Here is a 23,258-nt window from a genome sequence, read left to right as displayed (position 1 = left end):
CTTATAGTGTCGCCTAAATAGCTCGAGGATCATCGGATGTCGGAGGCTACTATCACACTATTATCCTGAACACTCGGTATAGTTAGAATTCCTGTTTTTACGTATGGCATGTATGGAGCTAGACTTCAATGTTGTGTGTCATTGAGAAATAGCCAAATGTGTTGGCCTGGAATGAATACCTTTAATTTTGTATAAGGTCATGAATGATGGTCAATACTCATTTTGATATTCATAAATAGAAGATGATATTTTCATGGATGAGTATATTGCACAAATGAAATGTTGTCCATTGTGGCTATTTTGGCTATGTGATGTACCCTTGTATTGGCATAGAGTGATTTTATGCAGGTTATGTATGTAAAGGTGGCAAAGAGGCTTGGTAAATAGCCTTGTTTTGTCCACACGGGTAGGCACACGGGCGTATGTCTAGGCCGTGTGTGACACATGGCCTGCCACATGGGCGTGTAATCCGGCTGTGTGTCTCCTGCACATAAAATTTACAAGTTGGTATGCATAATAGTAAACACACGGGCAGAGACATAGCCGTGTGTCTTAGCTGTGTGAAGGGTACGGCCTAGCACACGGGCGTGTACCTTGGTCGTGTGACCCTTAAAAATTGTTGACGTCAAAAATAGGATGTCCAGGTTTTTGCACACGGACTAGGACACGGGCGTGTCATGGCCGTGTGAAGGACACAGACATGTGCCAGGCTGTGTAAAAACTCTGTAGGTGTGAATTTAGAATTAATTCGACACGGGTAGAGGACACAGGCGTGTCCCTGTATTGCTTAGGCCGTGTGAGCCACACGGGCCAATAGCATGACCATGTTGAATTGGTCACACGGGTGTGTTGCCCCTCCCACACGGGTATGTGCCCCTATGTCTAGCAAAAAATTTTCGAGTTCGTGGAAAGACTCGAATCATTCCCGAATGGTTTTAAATGAATGTTTGGAACCTCGTAGGCCTTTATAATGGAGTTTTCGATTTAGATTGAAAAAGTTCTAAATTTGACTGAATTAGGTAACGCCTAGTATTCCGTCCCGGCGTAGGGTACAGGCGTGGGGTGTTACATTTAGGGGACACAAGGTCAGATCACACACCCATGGGAAAAGCTGTGTGTCATATACAGCTTAGACACACGCCCGTGTGTCTACCCTATGGACAAAAATAAGGCTATTTACCAATCCATTTTGCCAGCCTTACTTGCGCCAACCTACACAACAACAAGGAACACAAATCTAAGTATATACACACAACCAAGTCATCCACACATCAATTACATGCTATTTTCTATCACATGCAACATCTCATACTTATCATCTCAAACCATGCAAAATCCACATCCATGAAAGACATCTTCATATTTCATATATATACTTAACCAACATTAGCCAATTTCAATGATCATTTACAAAATGAATCATTGAATAACATAAGCCAACACTTTTTTCCAAATCAACTATGACACATAACAAAAGACCAAGTCCCTATACATGCCATAGCTCAAAATATTGTAATCATAAGTACCCAAAATGATAATTTGATAGTGTGAATGGATCTCCGACTGCCTTCGGTCCCTGAGCTAGCTTGGTGACACTATAAGACAAGGGAAAAGAAAAGGAGTAAGCTCTAAAGCTTAGTAAGTTCCTATGCAAATAATAGGCACCATAAACACATTTTAACATAGATTTGACATAAAGTAAATTAACATAAATGTGATTGTGAATTCATAATCAAGCTTACCATAGATGCATTTAAAATCTTAACATCATAACTTACTTGATTAAACCAACCCGAGGTTTCAGCACTTATCGAACTCATTAAGCATGAGTTTTATGTACATACTTGTACCAACTTGCAAATCACCATAATCTTTCACAACATACCATAGTCTTTCCCAACTATAACATTGTCGTTCAATTTCTCGTTGAACCACTTGGAGTACTAAAGGATACGCGAGATATCTCACACATATAGTACCATACCAATGCCATATCCCAGATATGATCTTACATGTGATCTCATATTGATTCCAAGAGCCCAGCTATGGTCTTACATGAAATCTCATATCGATGCCATATCCCAGATATGGTCTTACATGTAATCTCAACTAACCCTAATGTCATGACTTTGTATCCTAACTATTCCTAAGGTTAAACTGGGATATTCTTGCTTGTCGAACTTTGTCGAATTCATTCAAAGATTAAATCACAATTCATACAATGTTAACACAATTAAGGTATAAATAATAATTCATTATTTACATACGAACTTACCTCGGTAACCAAAATAGCATATAAAGATTTAATCGTCAAACACCTTATTCTTTCCCCGATCAAGGTCCGAACTTCATTTGTCTTCATCTATAATAACATATTTGGCTTATTTAATATTCAAATTACTCAAATTATTCGAAACATCACATTATGGAAAAATTACCTTTTTCCCCTAGAGTTTCACATTTTTACAAATTAGTCATTAGGCTCGTAAAATGAAATATACTCAATTTCTTTGTTACCCAAGCCTAGCCAAATCATAAACATGCTCATATCAGCCCACATTTTTAATCAAATCAGATTTTTACTACCCATTTTACAGCTTTTTACGAATAGGTCCTTTTTAGGTATTTTCATGGAAAATCACTTAGTAAAATTTGTTTATCACACCTTAAACATACAATATCTTCTATCAAACATCAAAATACATGTATTTCACACATGGTAAAATCTGTAAACATGAAACTTAATTCAAAATAATGGTAGAAATAGGTAAATCGGGTTACGAAGACTTCAAAAATGTAAAGAACATTAAAAATAGGGCTAGAATGCACTTACTATCAAGCTTGAAAGTTGAAGAAACCCTAGCTATGGTGTCCTTATGAAATTCGGCCAAGGTAGAAGATGATGGACAAAATTTTGACTTGATTTTTCCTTTTTATTCTTTTATTTACTAAATGACCAAAATGCCCTTTCTGCCAAACTTTAAAATTTTATCTCACCATGTCCATTTTTGTCCACTAACTTAAAAAATGGTTTAATTATCATATAAGGACCTCTAATTAAAATCTCATAGAAATTGGACACCACTAACATGTAGAACTCAACTTTTACACTTTTTACAATTTAGTCCTTTTTACTAAATTGAGTGCCCAAACATCAAAATTTTCAAACGAAAGTTTCATAAAATCATTCCATAAAATTGTGGACCATAAAAATCTAATAAAATTAAATTTTCTTACGTCAAATTTGTGATCCCGAAACCACTGTTCCGACTAGCCCCAAAATCAGGCTGTTACATTTTAATTGATTTTGGGCCTAATTGGATGAAATAAAAATTAAGAGTGACCAAAATGGTAAAATGCCCAATTTTTTAAAATAGTCTCCTACAAGAGATCACACACATCTCCCTCTTCTTCTCAAAAACCCCAAATCATTCAAAAGTTTTACAAAACCTAAAATTAGAGAGTTTCTTCAAGATTGATTCATTACTTCAAATTTATTAATCTTCCAAACACTAGAAAAACCCTAAATTTCAAACGAAAAATGTGTTTTCTTCCCCAAAATCTTCACTGTTCTTCTTGAATTCAAAACCCGAATTAGAGTTGTAGATCATCATTTTCATCAAATCAATGTAATATTATGACTTTCTTTAGTAAAATTAAGAGTGTTGTTAATTCAAATTGAGTTTTAAATGATTATATTTAGATTTGATGTTTTTAAAGCAAGCTTGGATTCAAAATTGGCACATCTCGAAATCTTGAGTAAACCCATGTTTTCAATGTTATTTTTGGTTTATTCTAACCTAATTAGAAGGTATTTCACTTCAATTTGATAGTTCATAACCAAAATTTTAAGAATAAAGAGTTTTCCCCGTTTTTCATGTTCTTAAAAGCTTCAATTTTTCGAAAAATTTAGGACCACAGATTTAGGTGAAATTTATGGTTTAGATATGAAATTAAATGTTATTTATGATTTTTGAAATTGAAAAGGAGGTTTAGAAACAAGATTAAGGTGTCAAAACTTCAATTTCGGCAAAACTAGCTAGTTTTTTATAATGAGAAAGGAGGGGCTTGAATTGTGTTTTCTTTGCTGTTTGGTTGTATTCAAGGCTTTTTTTGATGAGTTTAGAATGTGTTTTTTATGTGTATAAAGTGTTGGATCAATTGGGAGCCATTATGAGCAAGTCTAAAGTTAAGGAAAAACTTGTTTGAGCTTTCAGCTGGTAAGCGGAAGCGTGATTGGTAAGTGTCCAGTGTCGCTACTGGTATGCGTGATTCATAGTGTTAATCGAGAGTTTAGGAATAGTTTATGCCCCTATCCTTAGTTTCGAATGTAAGTCTTTCTTATATTGTTTCTTTGTTGTGAAATTACGTTTAATTAATGTCGAGTTGTGGTTTGAGATGTTGATATAATAGGTAATATGTGTAATTACTTGTATGTGATAAACAAATTTTAATGCACACATATGTGGTCGGGTACGTGATGGCTCAATAAGCATAATTGTGGCACTTAAAGTACAAATAAATGTGAATTCGATAAGCATGCATTGTGTACAAATTTGCGATATGAATTGATGATTATGAACAAAGATTATGTGCATTGAAATAGTAAAAAAATTGTGTAATTGTGGATAGTTTGGTCTTGTGATCTCTTAAAACCATTGGTTATAGTTGGCATGCATAGGATTGTGAGTACCCACCTTTGTGTTTTGTAATTTGGGCATTGAGGCCTTGGGACAATTTGGAGAAATAAGGGAATGTGAGCTAAGCTCCATTCATCAAGACATGTTGGTGTGTTGGAGAGTGTTAGCTCTGACCTACACTTATTAGATATGTTAGACTTCTTAAGCCATTAGTGTGATGGAGATCCATTTATCCAATGTGTGGTGGAATAGCCCACTTTTATGTTCAAACTCTCAAGTTGCCAAATTATCGATAGTGAATTATTTATATGAGTTGTATGTAATTGCATGTGAGAGAATTTGTTAATTTTACGAAATAATGAATCATGAATATTTTTTTCTTGTAGTAAATATGGTTATGAATGTTATTTTGTATGCTCTTACTTAACCTATGGTGTTGTGTATGCTTGTGGTTATTTCGACATTCATTAAGCTTAGTTAAGCTCACACACCTCACGTTAAATCCATGTAGATAACTAGTGTTTCAATGTGAGTAGAGCGACGAAGGAAGTGATCCAAGCAAGGCAATAATTTTTGAGTATGTGGTTTTATAATCTTTGGATATTTTGAATAAAGGCAATGTGAGTTAGAGTAATATTTTTGATTATTAGCATGATTTTATTAATTCTATTTTGGTATTGGATTGATGGAATGTGGATGTTGTTTTGGACTTTGTTTATGATTAAATTGATGTTTGAGATTAAGGTTGATAATGCATGTTAGATATTTTTATTTAAAAGCATAGATGTAGACAAATTTTATACTTAAGATTGATATTAGTAATGCACTATTTAGTTGCTTGACGAATACGTGTCTATATGGCTTATGGAATGGTTTGATATTGACAGTGGATTTGGTTGAAGTGAATAATGATTGCATGTTGAGTTGGAAAGTTGTTTGAGCATGAAATACATTTTTAACTTGTGAATTTTTGTTATTTTTGGTAAATGTATCTATACTCGGGATACAAATATCGATACCTTGAAGTTGGGACATTTTCAAATTTGACAAAATCCAACTTTGGTATCAATACCCTTATACGAGTATTGATACTCTTGACAAAAATATTGATACCCCTACCAAGGTATTGATAAAACGGTTTAAATCAATAATTCGAAGAATGCTACTTTGGTATCATTTTCTTTCTTGTATTGATACCTACACTTTTCAACGGGTTTTAGATTAAATGAACTTTCATGATCGATATATCTATTTTTATTGTCTTAAAAAATGCTTAATTAAACTTGAATGCCTCTAAAAATATTAATTTAGTAACTGTAGATCTTTCTCGAAGCCATGTATGTATGTGATTAAGTTTCGTTAGTTGATGTAGCATCTTGTAACTCGGGTCCGGCGACAGGACCGGGTAAGGAGTGTTACAGCTTGATTTTCATCAACATTAGAGCTTTAGTCTTGAGCTTGATTTTCATCAGCAGCTTGAGCCTGATTAGACAGCTGTTACACTTTTTTTTTTGCAAATTTTAACATCATGGCCAAATTGGTTACAATTTTTACACTGCATACCAGGTCTGGTCCAACAAAACTTTTCTAAATGACCCATCTTCTTGCAATTTGAGCATGATGGATACTTTTTCTTCTCACCATTTCTTTTTCGCCTTTCTTTTGTTTGATTCCATTTCTTCTTGCCCTTGTTGCTTGAAGAACATGGACTCTCATTGTTTCTAGCTTTGTAAGCACCTTCTACGTGGCCCTCTTCTCTGCTTCCTCTTTTTTGCTCATGTGCATATAGAGTATCTATAAGCTCTGACAGAGAGATTGTTGTCAAGTCTCTCGAGTCCTCCAAGGATGAGATCTTGGACTCATACTTCTCTTTGTGATGACTTTTTCAACATATCTTCGATTATTGAATTGATCGCCAAGTAGCCTTATGTTGTTGACAATAGACGTGCTTCTATCTGCATACTGCTTGGTCATTTCAGTCTTTTTCATCTTCAGGTTCTTAAAGTCTCACCACAAATTCAAAAGTTTTTGTTGCCTTGTCTTTTTGTCCCATGGAATTCCTCCTTTAACTTATCCCAAGCTTGTTTAGATTTTCACAAGCCATGATTCTCGTGAAAATAACATCAGACACACCATTTTGCCGGCAAGAAAAAGCCTTGTACTTCTTAGTAGCCTCATCACTATGATGTCTAATTTAAGCTATAGTTGAATTAGCTCACAAAGATGATGGTTCTCTGTCTAAATCAACAACTTCCCACAAGTCATCTGCCTAAAGATATGTCTTCATCTTCACTATCCAAATATGGTACTTTTCTCTAGCAAAGATATGAGGTAGAGGTGGTGTAAAACTTCCAGATGACATTACAATACAAATAAGATACAATAAACACTCTTTTCAACAAGAAAAATAAACACAAGGCTTTCAAAGACTTAGGCTGTTGATATCAATTGTTGGTGTTTTGAGAAGTTGAGTGAACAAAGCAACGAAAAATAAAGAGAAAATAAGAAAACATACTTAGCAGATTTTTAACTACTATCAAAGTCTCTCCTAATTTCATTCCAACAAGATTACAATACATATGTGAAATGATTACAAGTTATCAACTAATCCTACCAAATTTGTCTTGGAAAAATAAAAGTACACAACTTGATTAGGTACATCGATACTTAAAAACATCATTTCAATACTAACTTTGCTTGTTTCAACACGTTAACCTTAACAAGAAATTTTAAACAAAACATCAACAGCAGAATATGCGAACCCTGTTTGCAATTCAACTAGGTGTTCGCCAAAATCCCATAACAGCTCGTTCTTAACTTAGTTAGCCACTTGGGTTGATATTGCATCTTTTGATGAGCTCCTATTTATTGTTGTACTTGCAGCTTCAATTGAGCTTGTACACATAGAGCTCACAGACATTTTTGAGCACGCAACTTCAAGAGAGCTTGTGACTTGTAGGTTAAGTTCGCCACTACATAAATGGCCACTTCGCAATAGTTTTTCCACTTTACACAAGAAGCAAATGGCACGGTTGAACAAGCATGGGAGTGATTTAAGATAATTGTTTGGCATTAAAATGGAGTAACTAAGGAAGCTCAATTACAATGTTTTTATGATGTTTTGGGTAATTTGAGTAAAGCTGTAACACCCCTAACCCGTATTCGTAGCCGGAATAGGGTTACGAGGCATTATCGATCAATCACAATATAAATCATACATTTTCACATAAACATCAATAAAATATAATCACAATGTCCCTTATAAGGCTCTACAAGACCTTAAAACATGCTTAAAAGTGGTTTGGGACTAAACCGATAACACTTGCAAGCTTTGGGAAACTTATAAAATTTTCAAGCATTCAGGGGTCACACGCCCGTGTGAACAGGCTGTGTGCCTCACATCGCTACCAGACACGTCCGTATCTCAGACCGTGAGAAAATAGCACATATATACTGACTTGCACCACATGGCCGGAGACACGTCGATGTGCCATGGCCGTGGGAAATCTGGAAGGGTTACTGACTTGGGTCACACGACCAGTCACACACCCATGTGCCAGCCTGTGTGCCATACACGGCCAGTAGACATCCCGTGTGTCTAGGCCGTGCCAAACCTGTAGGGTATATTGACTTAATTCGAAAGGGTACCCAAGGGGACACACGACTGTGTACCAAGGCCATGTGTCACACACAGTCAAGCCATATGCCCGTGTGCTCGGCTGTGTAGAGTGAAAATAGACTTGATTAAAACCATATTTCTCACTCTCCTCAAGGCTCCTACAACAAGACATTTTATACCAGTTCAATACATTTATAGGCATCCAAAACATCATCAACTCATGCACATTTCAATTACTATATTAACACTAGCCAATTCAATACACATTTACTACTCCAATCATATTGATTTCATATGCCAAAACAACAAGTCATAACCTTAAATTTTATAAGCATTTTCTCACCATCTTACTAACTATTTTATGCCTTATAACATACCATTTCTTCATCAATATACCAATCCACAATTTCCCATGACAATCATACCAAAACACATGGTATTTAATACAACACATTTCATTTTCCAAACTCATAACTTAAGCCAACTTCAATGGCCAAAAACACACCAACATTTACATCATGTACAAGATAAATCTCATGGCTATATCAAATTTAAAACATATCATCATATCTCTAGCCAATACATGCCATATACCATATTTACAAAGCACCAAAATTACCAACAAGTTGATCGATAGTGTGACGATGTTCCTGATGATCCCCGATTTCCGAGCTAGCCTCGATAATCTATAAAACAGGGAAAGAACACAAAAAGTAAGCTTTAAAAGCTTAGTAAGCCATAAACAAATAAAGTTATCATATGAATATTTGCATATCAATTCAAATATGCTAAGCATAACTAAACACATACAAGTTCACAAACCTTTCTCATTGTACACATATTTAATATCATAATTGAATTCATCAAATACTTCCCTTTTCAATACTTGTATGAATCTTGCATGTACCTGAGTTACTTAACTCATTCACACATTCTTTCTCGACTTGAATTTTCCCATTGAACCATTCGGAATTGTTAAGGATACTCAGAAATCACATAAAGCTCGTACAATGCCATATCTTAGATATGGCCTTACATGTTATCACTTATCGATGCCACTGTCCCAGACAGGGTCTTACACGAAATCAAATAACGATGCCAATGTCCCAAACATAGTTTTACGCGTAACCACAATACAATGCCAATGTCCCAGACATGGTCTTACTCGTAATCATATCTCGGTAATCCTAATGTCATGACATTTGTATCCTATACTATTCCTAAGGTTCGTACGGGACTTTCAGATGTCGTAACTTTGTCGATTCCTGCTCGTATTTGCTCATTCAACACTCATAGCAATTTAATGACAATTAAACATGTATAATTCAATTTAAAGACATTTATTTGCATATGAACTTCCCTCGTATTAGGCCAATCAATCGAAAGGATTGACCTTGAATCCGCAAACAAAGTGGAATGATGGAAATATCACCATTCCTCGGTTGAGTGTACTTGACGTATCGGGTCAACTATTCGACAACTTTCTATTTCCCCTGATTTAAATCTGATTTCTTTCTTTCAGGATCCATATGAATTCAAAATTAACTCATTTATTAATTGATTCATTCAGTTGCATCCAAAAACACCTATCCGGGCATTTTTGCACTAAAGTTTCACATTTATTCAATTTAGTCCTTATTTCAGAAATACAGAAAATTCATACAATTTCATTACACCCAAAGCCTAGCCAAATTTCATGTAGGTCCCTAAAAGCACAAAATTTTCATTTATTTCACAATTTAACCCCTCAATTTACACTTTTCACAATTTAATCTTATTTAGGCATTTTCATCAAAAATCCCTTTACCAAACATGTAAAACTATTAACAAATATTCATTTTTCATCATCAAACCGTCAAAATCTCAAGCATTCATCAATGGCACTTCTCAAAATCATCAAAACTTTCAAAAATTAAAGCATGGGCTAACTAGAACACGAAGTAATGATCTCAAAAACATAGAAATCATCAAAAATCGAGCAAAAATCACATACCTAATAAGCTATCAAAGTGCCAAATTTAAACAAGCTTCATGCCCTAGTTTTTCTTCTCCAATTTTGGTTGTAAACAAAGATGAATGAATCTATTTTAACTTTTTTTTTATTTAAATTTAACTGAATTACAAAATGACATAATTACCTTAATGATTAAACATTAAAATTCCATTAACTATAGGCATAATTGTCCATCCATTATTCAAATGGATTAATAACATCATAAGGACTTCATATTTAATAAACCATAGCTAATAAACACTTTTAACTTATAGCATGCTACTCTTGCATTTTACAAGATTTAATCCTTTCATCAAATTAAGCACTTAAACGCTAAAATTATTTCACGAAACTTTCACACGTATATAATCACATGTTATAAATACTAAAAATAATATTAAAATAATTTTTTGACCTCGAATTTGTGGTTTCGAAACCACTGTTCTGATTTATCTAAAACAGAGCTATTACAACTCTCCCTGTTAGGGATTTTCGTCCCCAAAAATCTTACCAGTGAATAGGTTAGAGTATTGATTTCTCATAGCATCCTCGGGTTCTGACGTAGATTCTTCAACCCCGTGTCAATGCCACAAGACTTTCAATAATGCTATTCTTTTATTTCTCAGCTCTTTAATCTCACGAGTTAGAATTCAAATTGGTTCTTTACTGTACGATAAATCTGACTAAATTTCAACTTCAGTCGGGGAAAAAACATGCTATGTAACACCCCTTTCCCGAGTCCGAGGCCGGGACTGGGCACGAGGCATTACCTGACTTAAACAGATGCATACAATCATTTCGGGTTATAAAAACCCGATTGAATTTGAAACTTTTCAATCTTAATTTAGAAATTCTTAATATTGGCCTATGAGGCCTAAAACGCACTTTGGAAACAATTTGGGGTTGATCCGAACATCTTTGAAAACTTTGAAAAATGTCACTTGAAACAAGGGTACATGCCCGTGTGAAAGGGGCAACACACCCGTGTGGCCAATTTGACATGGCCGTGCTGAAGGCCCGTGTGGTTCACACGGCCTAAGCACAAAGGAACACACCCATGCCCCAAACACGTATAAATTTATTTCTAAATTCGAATCTACAAGAGTTTTCATACGGCCTGACACAAGCCTGTGTCCATGGCCCGTGTCCTTCACACGGCCATGACACACCCATGTCTTAGCCCATGTCTAAAAACCTTGAAATTCTGTTTCTAACGTCAGCAACCAATTAGAGGCACACAGCCAAGGCACACACCCGTGGTCAAAGGCCGTGTCCTCCACACAGCTAAGAAACACGAAAGTGTCTCTACCCTTGTGTTTACTACCATGCATACTGACTCGTAAATTTGAGGTGCAGGGGACGCACGGCCAGACAACACGCCCATAAGGCTGACCGTGTGTCACACACAGCCTAGGAACACGCCTATGTGTATAGCCGTGTGGACAAAAATAAGCTATCTACCCAGCCTTTTTGCCACACTTACTTACACCTGCCTACAAAACAATACATACCACCAATTCACACGGCAACACAAAGCCAATTCAACCATAACAAGATATCTAATACAACCACAGTACACTTTAACAATCTAACAAGAGCTTGATTAGTCATGTGAATTACTCATCTATGAAATCATCATCATTTTCACTTATCAATAACCAATATTAGTCACCATCCATGGCATTATACAAAATGATTAAAGAGCTATTACAAGCCACTCGTTTCGCCCAAAAACAATGTGACCATTACAAAAAGACTAGTTCCTATACATGCCATAATCAAAATGATAAAACTAGCTATACCAATTGCTTCAGGAATAGTGTGACTGGTTTCTCCGACGTAAGACGATGATCCACAAGCTACTTTGGTGGCACTATAAGAAAATGGAAAGGAAAATAGGAAAGCATGAAGCTTAGTAAGTCGCATGCAAATATTGAGTAACTATAAGCTACCATAAGGGATCATACTCCCAACATATCTCGATTTGCACAGAAAAGTAAGGATTCATAAACACTACTTGCTCATACTTGTTTCTCACCAATCATACAACATTGGTTTGAATTCACATTTCATAATTCGTGTAAAATACACAAGTAGTCATATGCGTAACTTACTCACTTTCCTCCTTTAGTAAACATACAATGTAAATGAAGCTCATATATCGTAATTCTCATTAAGGTACCTGTACCACTCACCACATGGTCATAAGTTCTCTCATTTCGATATAACCTATAAATCTCCCGTTGAACAATTTGGAATACTTCAGGATATTCAATAGCCTCAAACATGAAATAAGATGCCGACGCCATATCCCAGACATGGTCTTACACTGGATTTCTTATATCGAGGTCGATGTCATGTCCCAAACAGGTCTTACACTGGCTTTCATCTATCGGTGTCGATGCCATGTCCCAAACAGGTCTTACACTGACACACAATAAGCTGACGCCATGTCCCAGACAAGTTTTACACTAGCTTGTATATCTTGAGGCTGAAGCATGTCCTAGACATGTCTTACACTAGCTCTCGTCTCAAAGCCGATGCATGTCCCAGGCATGTCTTACATTGGCTAGTATATCTCAAGGCCGATACATGTCCTAGACATGTCTTACACTGGCACACGTATCACCCAATGTCATGGTATGAATACCCAATTCTATTCGTAATGTTCAATCGGGAGTCTTTATTACATTAATTTCTCAACATGAATACCCATATTCACAAAATAAACAATTTATACAATATCAATTCAATTACACATCATAACAATATAGTTACATTATTAACATACAACTTAGCTCGTATCACAAAACGTAGGCGACTAGCCGATTTAATCTACTTGCTTGGCTTTCCTCCGGTCTAGATTTGGATTTTGTATTTCTTGATCTAAATAATAAAAATTCACTCATTTTGTCATTAAATAAATTTAGAAAATAAAAAATTCAAATTTTTGGCAAAATATCCATTTTGCCCCTAGACTTTTACAAAATGACCATTTTACCCCTAGGCTCGAAAATCATTTTTTATCGAATTTCTTCATATATTAAGCCTAGCCGAACCCTTTTTACTCTTATAGCAACCCAAAATTTTCATTATTTCACTACATTACTATCTATTTTGCAATTACTACAAACTAGTCATTTTCATGTGTTTTTCGTGATCACCTTTTCACAAAGTTGTTTATTAAACAATTAAGATTCATTTCCTCCCATAAAAACTCAGAACATATTACAAATCCTTTTATGGCAAATCCTCAGACTATTAACCATTACTATTTCTAAAACTTTCTAAAACTTACTATTTCTAAAATTTTAAATCTTCAAAACCCTTACTATTTCTAAAACTTTTGGTGAAGAAGAAGATGAAAAAGGTATGATATCATTCTTTGTTTATTCTATTTTATCTTTAGTCAAATAAGCCACCAAATTTCACGTAACATTGAAAATTGTCCCATCCTTGTCTCTATGGCCGGCCAGCCTATATTTAAGGGCTTAATTGCACTTTAAAGACCCCCAATTTTGGTTCTCTAGCTATTTAACACCTTTGGCTGTTAAAAAAAAACTTTCACCCATTATGCGATTTAGTCTTTTTTCGCAATTAGGCTCTCAATCGCTAAAATTAATTCACCAAAATTTTCATGCGCTCACATAATCATACTATGACATAATAATAATAATAATAATAAAAGTAATTTCTTGGCCTCAGATTTTTGGTCCAGAAACCACTATTTTGACTAGGCCCAAAATTAGGTTTTTACAGTTCTTCCCTTCTTAGGGATTTTCATCCCCGAAAATCTTACCGGTGAATAGGCTCGGGTATTGATCTCTCATGGTCTCCTCGGGTTCTCATGTGGCTTCCTCGACTCCATGTCTATGCCACAAAACTTTAACAAGTGTTATACTCTTATTCCTCAATTGTTTAACCTTCAGAGCCAAAATCTTAACTGGCTCTTCTCCATAAGTCATATCCGGCTGAATCTCAACTTCACTTAGCGCGATCACATGCGAAGGATCCGATCTATATCGACGTAACATGGACACATGAAACACGTCCTGAATCTTTTCCAACTCTAAGGACAAATCCAATCGGTAGGCAATAGACCCTACTCTCTCGATAATCTCATAAGGTACTATGAAATGAGGACTCAACTTGCCTTTTTACCGAATCTGAGAACTTTCCTCCACAGGGATACTTTCAAAAACACCTTATCACCGACTTGAAACTCAATTTCTTTCGTTTCAAAATCGCGTAGGATTTTTTGTCTATTTGAAGCGGCCTTCAAACAGTCGCGAATCACCTTAACTTTCTCTTCGATTTCTTTGACTAAATCAACCCTGTGAATCCGATTTTCTTTAAGTTCAATCCAATATAAGGGCATTCGACACTTGTGTTCGTATAAAGCCTCATAAGGCGCCATTTTTAGACTTGACTGATAACTATTATTGTAGGCAAACTCTGTCAACTGTAAGTACATTTTCCAACTGCCTTGAAACTCGAGAACACAACACCGCAACATGTCTTCTAAGATCTAAATCACTCTTTCTGACTGACTATCGGTTTGCGGGTGAAATGCCGTGCTGAAATTCAGTTTTGTTCCCAATGCCTCTTGTAACTTTTTCCAAAACCAAGAGGTAAATCTCAAATCTCTATCTGAAATATCCGACAAGGGTACTCCATGAGGTCTCACGATCTCGGAAACATACAATTCAGCCAATTTCTCAAGGGAACAGTTGGTACGCACTGGTATAAAATGTGCCTACTTGGTAAGTCTATCAACAACAACCCAAACGGAATCTTTTTTCCTTGGCGTCAATGGCAACCCCAACACGAAATCCATGGTTACACGGTCCCATTTTCACTCGAAAACTATCACAGGTTGAAGTAAACCTGAAGGTACTTAGTGTTCGGCCTTCACTTGTTGACAAATTAGACACTTAGAAACAAACTCCAAAATGTCTCTTTTCATTCCCGGCCACCAATACATTTTTTTCAAGTCGTTATACATTTTCACACTACCTGGATGGATAGACAAGCAACCACTATGTGCCTCTCGTAGAATCCTCTAAATAAGTTTATTACCTGTCTCGATACATCATACAACTGTCGGTACCAATTCAAAATTCTGATTTATTACCCATCTCGTACTGAGCTATCTTAGCTTGCAAATTCGTATCACCTTTTTGAGCTTTACAAATTTCTTGAAGAACATAGGTCTAGCTCTCAGTTCTGCTAGAACCGGACCATCATTGGCCACAGAAAACTGAGTTTTCATAGCCCTCAAGGCGAATAATGACTTTCTACTCAGCGCATCGGTGACTACGTTTGTTTTTCCCGAGTGGTAGTCAATTATCAACTCGTACTCTTTTTCAACTCCATCAATCTCCGTTGTCGTAGGTTCAACTCCTTCTGAGTCATCAGATACTTGAGACTTTTATGGTCGGTAAATACTCAGCATTTCTCACCATACAAATGGTGTCTTCAAATTTTCAATACGAACATGATGGCGACCAACTTTAAATTGTGCGTCGGGTAGTTTTTCTCATGTGGCTTCAGCTGTCTCGAAGCGTAAGCTATGACCTTACCTTCTTGCATGAGTACGCACCCCAATCCATTCAAAGAGGCGTCGCTGTATACCACAAACTCTTTTCCTAGTTCCAGTTACACTAAAACTGGGGCTTCGGTCAATAAAGCCTTTAATGTCTTAAAACTCTATTAGAACTTATCATTCCACTCGAACTTGACCTCTTTTTGTAGCAGTCTAGTCATCAGAGTAGCTATCATCGAGAACCCTTTAACAAACCATTTGTAGTACCTAGCTAAGCCCAGAAAGCTTCTAATTTTTGACACATTCCTCGGCGGTTTCCACTCAACAATAGCCGAGATCTTACTTGGGTCAACTTAAATTTCGTTACTCGACACTATGTGTCCTAAGAATTCGACCTTTCGGAGCCAAAATTCACTTTGCTAAACTTGGAATACAGCTGCTTATCCCTCAAGGTCTGTAAAACAGCTCTTAAATGCTCCACATGCTCACTCGCATCACGAGAATAAATCAATATATCATCGATAAAGACCACCACGAACTTATCCAAAAACAGCCAAAAAATACGGTTTATTAAGTCTATAAACACCACAGGGGAATTTGTTAAACCAAAGGGCATAACAAGGAACTCATAGTGCCTATACCTCATCCTAAATGCGATTTTCAGTACATCTTGCTCCTTTACTCTGAGCTGGTAATAACCGGACCTCAAGTCTATCTTGGAAAACAAGATGGCTCCTTTCAATTGGTCAAACAGATAGTCTATCCTTGGCAAGGGATACTTGTTCTTTGCAGTCACCTTTGTAAGCTGTCTATAGTCTATACATAACCTCATCGACCCGTCTTTCTTTTTCACAAAAAGCATCGAAGCACCCCACGGAGAATAACTCGGTCTCGTAAAGCCCTTATCTGTTAGTTCTTGTAACTATACTTTCAACTCTTTTAACTCCGTCAGAGCCATCCTATACGGAGTAATCGAGATGGGTGCCGTACCAGGGACTAACTCAATTCCAAATACAACTTCCCTCACTGGAGGCAATCCGAGTAATTCCTTTAGAAACACATCTGTGAACTCACATACCACTGGTACTGACTTGATCTTCAAATCAGATGTTTGAGTATTCAATACAAAAGCGAGGTAAGCTTCATACCATTTTCTCAAATATCTCACTACCAACATAGACAATATCACTACAAGCGAATTGTCTAATTCATCCGTTTCAACCCGAAGAACATCTCCGCTCCCACACTTCAACTAGATAACTTTTGGCCCACAATCCACTACAACACCATGATAAGTTAACCAATCCATCCCAAGGATTACATCAAATTCATTAAATGACAATAACATTAAGTTAGCCAAAAAAACAATGACCTTTAATTATCAAAGGAAAATTTCTACACACTTAGTCAACCAACACATGTTTACCTAAAGGGTTGGAAACTTTTACCACAAATTGACTGGACTCGACTAGCATGTTCATATAGGGTATCAATTCTATACAAATATAAAAATGGGTAGACCCCGGGTCAATCAAAGCAACGACAGATATACCATGAATAGAAAAGATACACGTAATCACATCGGGAGACTCTGCCTCTTCATGGGCATGTATAGCATAAGTTTTTACAGGCGCTCTGCCCTCGGACCTAAAAGCAGGATCTCTGGGTGCACCTCTACTGCTAGCCCCACTTCTCAGGTTCTTATATGGTCTACCCATTGAAGGAGCATTACCCGATTTCACACTTTGATCCTTATCTTTCTCGACCATTTTGGGACAGCTACGAATGAAATGGTCCAACGACCCACATTTAAAATAGCCTCTTTCATTACCTTGGCACTCACCAAAATGACGTCTACCGCACTGAGGACACTCTGGTCAATTCAGGCCAGCACTACTAACACTTGCGATAGAAGTGGTTCAGGCTTTTGTCACTGCATACTGCTTATTTTTACTCTTGCTCGAGAACCCCACTGACGTATTTGATCGAGTACGAAACTCTCTCGATCTCTCGGATGAGGTCTATTGTGATTTCCCTATCTTTCTCCTCCTTGAGTCACGGGACTCAATATCCACTCTTCTTTTTTCCTTCACCAATTCTTCGTCCTTACAAGCTCTCTCAACAAGTACCACGAATTATCTTAACTCTAAGATGCCAACCAACAGTCGGATGTCTTCGTTCAGTCCATCTTCGAACCTCTTACACATCGTGTCTTTTGTAGATATACACTCCTGCGCATATTTGCTGAGACTCATAAATCCGCGCTCATACTCCGCCACTATCATACGGCCTTGCTTCAATTAGAGGAATTCTTTCCTCTTTTGGTCGATGAACCTTTGGCTAATTTACTTCTTTCGAAACTCTTCCTGAAAGAATTCCCATGTTATCCACTCTCTTAGTACAACTGACACGAGAGTATTAGACCATTAGTAGGCCAAGTCTCGTAAAAGTGATACTACACACTTCATGCACTCCTCAGGTGTGCATGATAGCTCATCGAAGACCTTAATAGTATTCTCCAACCAAAACTCTGCCCTCTTCGGGTCATCATTTATGTTTGCTCGAAATTTCTTGGCCCCGTACTTTTTAATTCTATCCACTGGAGGTTTCTCTCTTCTAGCCATTTCTGCTCCTTGAGGAGCTATATGGATGGGTTAAGGAATTAGGGGAGGTGGAGTATTCGGATTCGCACGAATAAACTCCAAGTACCATGTATCCATCATGTAGAGGTAAGCTTCTCTAGCCCTTTCGCCCTGACGCATTGTCACGGGCTCACTGTCTACTACTTTCCATGTCATCCGCCGTAGCCACATCAGGATCCATTTAATATATATAAAAACACAATTTATTTCGTCAAGAGTCGTCACACTATCAATAAACAATTATGGCATGTATAGCTAGACTCATACTCACGTTGGGTTAGTCCTAGAATCGATTAAACCATAGATCTAATACCACTAAATGTAACACCCCTTGCCCGAGTCTGAGGCAGGGACTAGGCATGAGGCATTACCTAAATTAAACACATGTATACAATCATTTCGGGTTATAAAAACTAGATCAAATTTGAAACTTTTCAATCTTAATTTAGAAATTATTAATATGGGCCTACGAGGCCCAAAACACACTTTGGAAATGATTTAGGGTTGATCCGAACATCTTTGAAAACTTTGAAAAAAGTCACTTGAAACAAGGGTACACACCCGTGTAGAAGGGACAACACGCCCGTGTGGCCATTTTGACGTAGCCGTGCTAAAGGCCCATGTGGTTCACACAGCCTAAGCACAAGGAAACACTCCCATGCCCCAAACACATGTAAATTTATTTCTAAATTCAAATCTACAAGGGTTTTCACACGGCCTGACACATGCCCGTGTCCATGGCCTGTGTCCCTCACACGACCGTGACACGCTCGTGTCTCAGCTCGTATCTAAAAACCTTGACATTTTGTTTCTAACATCAGTAACCAATTATAGGGATATGGCCAATGCACATACCCATAGTCAAAGGCTGTGTCCTCTACACGGCTGAGACACACGGTCGTGTCTCTGCCCGTGTGTTTATACTGACTCACAAATTCGAGGTGCAGGGGACATACGGCCGGACAATACACCCATGAGGCTTACCGTGTGTCACACACGGCCTAGGAACACGCCCATGTGTCTAGCCATGTCGACAAAAATAGGCTATCTACCCAGCCTTTTTGCCACCCTTACTTACACCTGCCTACAAAACAATAGATACCACCAATTTACACGACAACACAAAGCCAATTCAACCACAACAAGATATCTAATACAACCACAGTACTCTTTAACAATCTAACAAGAGCTTGATTATTCATGCGAATTACACATCTATGAAATCATCATAATTTGCAATTACCAGTAACCAATTTTAGCCACCATCTATGGCATAATACAAAATGATTAAAGAGCTATGCCAAGCCACTCGTTTCGCCCAATACAATGTGACCATTACAAAAAGACTAGTTCCTTTACATGCTATAATCAAAATGATAAAACTAGCTATACCAATTACTTCAGGAATAGTGTGACTGGTTTCTCCGACGTAAGACGATAATCCACGAGCTACTTTGGCGGCACTATAAGAAAATGGAAAGGAAAAGAGGTAAGCATGAATCTTAGTAAGTCCCATGCAAATAATGAGTAACTATAAGCTACCATAAGGGATCATACTCCCAACATATCTCAATTTGCACAAAAAAGTAAGGATTCATAAACACTACTTGCTCATATTTGTTTCTCACCAATCATACAACATTGGTTTGAATTCACATTTCATAATTCGTGTAAAACACACAAGTAGTCATATGCATAACTTACTCACTTTCCTCCTTTAGTAAACATGCAACGTAAATAAAGCTCATATGTCGTAATTCTCATTTAGGTACCTATACCACTCACTACATGGTCATAAGTTCTCTCATTTCGATATAACCCATAAATCACCCGTTGAACCATTTGGAATACTTTAGGGTATTCAATAGCCTCAAACATGGGATAAGATGCCGACGCCATATCCCAGACATGGTCTTACACTGGATTTCTTATATCGAGGTCGATGTCGTGTCCCAAACAGGTCTTACACTGGCTCTCATCTATCAGTGTCGATGCCATGTCCCAAACAGGTATTACACTGACACACAATAAGCTGACGCCATGTCCCAGACAAGTTTTACACTAGCTTGTATATCTCGAGGCTGAAGCATGTCCTAGACATGTCTTACACTAGCTCTCGTCTCAAAGCCGATGCATGTCCCAAGCATGTCTTACACGGCTAGTATATCTCAAGGTCGATACATGTCCCAGACATGTCTTACACTGGCACACGTATCACCCAATGTTATTTCATGAATACCCAATTCTATTCCTAATGTTCAATCGGGAGTCTTTATTACATTAATTTCTCAACATGCATACCCATATTCACAAAATAAACAATTTATACTATATCAATTCAATTACACATCATAACAATATAGTTACATTATTAACATACAACTTAGCTCGTATCACAAAACGTAGGCGACTAGCCGATTTAATCTACTTGCTTGGCTTTCCCCCGGTCTAGATTTGGATTTTGTATTTCTTGATCTAAATAATAAAAATTCACTCATTTTGTCATTAAATAAATTTAGAAAATAAAAAATTCACATTTTTGGCAAAATGTCCATTTTGCCCCTAGACTTTTACAAAATGACCATTTTACCCCTAAGCTCGAAAATCAATTTTTATCAAATTTTTTCATGTCTTAAGCCTAGTCAAACCCTTTTTATTCTTATAGTAACCCAAAATTTCCATTATTTCACCATATTACTATCTATTTTGCAATTACTGCAAACTAGTCATTTTCAGGTATTTTTCATGAACACCTCTTCACAAAATTTGTTTATTAAACAACTAAGATTCATTCCCTTCCATAAAAATTCAGCAAACATTACAAATCCTTTCATGGCAAATCCTTGGACTATTAACCATTTCACAAAATAGTCCCCCCATCAGCTAGCTCATGCTATAAGGGTTCCAAAAATACAATGATTATAAAAAATAAGCATCTAAATCACTTACTTGCAAGGAGATAGCTTGGCTGAAATTTTAAAGCTTCAAAACCCTTACTATTGCTGAAAATTTTGGTGAAGAAGAAATGAAAAAGAGATGATATCATCCTTTGTTTATTCTATTTTATCTCTAGTTAAATAAACCACCAAATTTCACCTAACATTGAAAATTGTCTCATCCTTGTCTCTATGGCCGGCTAGCCTATATTAAAGGGCTCAATTGCACTTTAAAGACCCCCAATTTTTGTTCTCTAGCTATTTAACACCTTTGGCTATTAAAACAAAACTTTCACCCTTTATGCGATTTAGTCTTTTTTCGCAATTAAGCTCCCAATCGCCAAAATTAATTCACCAAAATTTTCATGCACTCACATAATCATACTATGACACAATAATAATAAAAAAATAATTTCTTAGCCTCGAATTTGTGGCCCAAAACCACTGTTCCGACTAGGCCCAAAATCAGGTTGTTACATGCGAGGGATCAGATTTGTATCTTCGTAGCATCGGTATATGAAATACATTATGAATCTTCTCTAATTCTGCCGGTAATGCTAACCGATATGCCACTGGTCCAACTCGCTCGATAATTTCATAAGGTCCGATGAACCTCGGGCTCAACTTTCTTTTTCTGCCAAATCTGAGTATTTTCTTCCACGGTGAGACTTTTAAAAACATTTGATCCCTGATCTGAAACTCAATATCTTTTCTGCGTATGGTTTTTGACGATCTGACGCTGCCTTCAGACTATTATGAATTACTTTCACTTTTTCTTCAGTCTCTTTAATTAGATCAACCCCGTGAATCTTATTCTCACTAAGTTCAGTCCAGTATAACGATGTTCGAAACTTTCGACCGTATAAAGCTTCGTACGGTGCCATTTTAATACTCAATTGAAAACTATTGTTATACGCAAATTCAATCAATGGCAAATTCTTTTCCCACGTAACTTCGAACTCAAGAATATAACATCTCAACATTATCCTCGAGTATCTGTATAACTCACTTGGGTTGACCATCCGTCTGCGGGTGAAATGTGGTACTGAAATGTAACTTTGTACCCAGTGCATCTTGCAGTTTCTTCCAAAACCATTGTGTGAACCTCGGATCTCTATCTGAAATAATAGAAATAGATACCCCATGTAATCGAACAACCTCTAAAATGTACAACTCAACAAGTTTGTCAAGTGAATAATTTGTACGCACCGGAATGAAATGAGCCAATTTTTTCAATCGATCAACAACAACCCAGATTGCATCTTTCTTACTCGAAGATAGGGACAAACCCGAAACAAAATCGATAGTCATTTTATCCCATTTCCACTCGGGAATCATGATAGGTTGTAATAAACTTGAAGGTACTTGATGCACAGTTTTAACTTGCTGAAAAATCAAACATTTCGAAACAAATTCTGAAATATCACCTTTCATGCCATGCCACCAATAAAGTTGTTTCAAATCATTATACATTTTCGTGCTTCCCGGATGTACTGATAAACGACTACTATGTGCTTCATTCAAAATCATCTGAATCAACTCTGAATTTCTCAAAAAACATATTCGGCCTCTAAATCTTAAACAGTTATCGGTGTCAACTCGAAACTCTGAATCAGGGTTCGAATTACATTCAGCTCTTTTTGCTAATATTTCATTATCAACTTTCTGAGCCTCGTAAAACTACAGTAAAAATAATGGTTTCGCTTTCATCTCAGCCACAATCAAACCATCATTACACAAAGCTATTTGAGTGTTCATCGCATGTAGAGCAAATAGGGATTTCCAGCTCAATGCATCATAAACGACATTAGCCTTTCCCGGATGATAATCGATCACTAACTCGTAATCTTTTAGTAGTTCAAGCCACCTCCGTTGCCACAAAT

Source organism: Gossypium hirsutum, chromosome A09 (assembly GCF_007990345.1).
Source record: "Gossypium hirsutum isolate 1008001.06 chromosome A09, Gossypium_hirsutum_v2.1, whole genome shotgun sequence".
Lineage (NCBI taxonomy): Eukaryota > Viridiplantae > Streptophyta > Magnoliopsida > Malvales > Malvaceae > Gossypium > Gossypium hirsutum.
Note: the sequence above shows the minus strand (reverse complement) of the source record.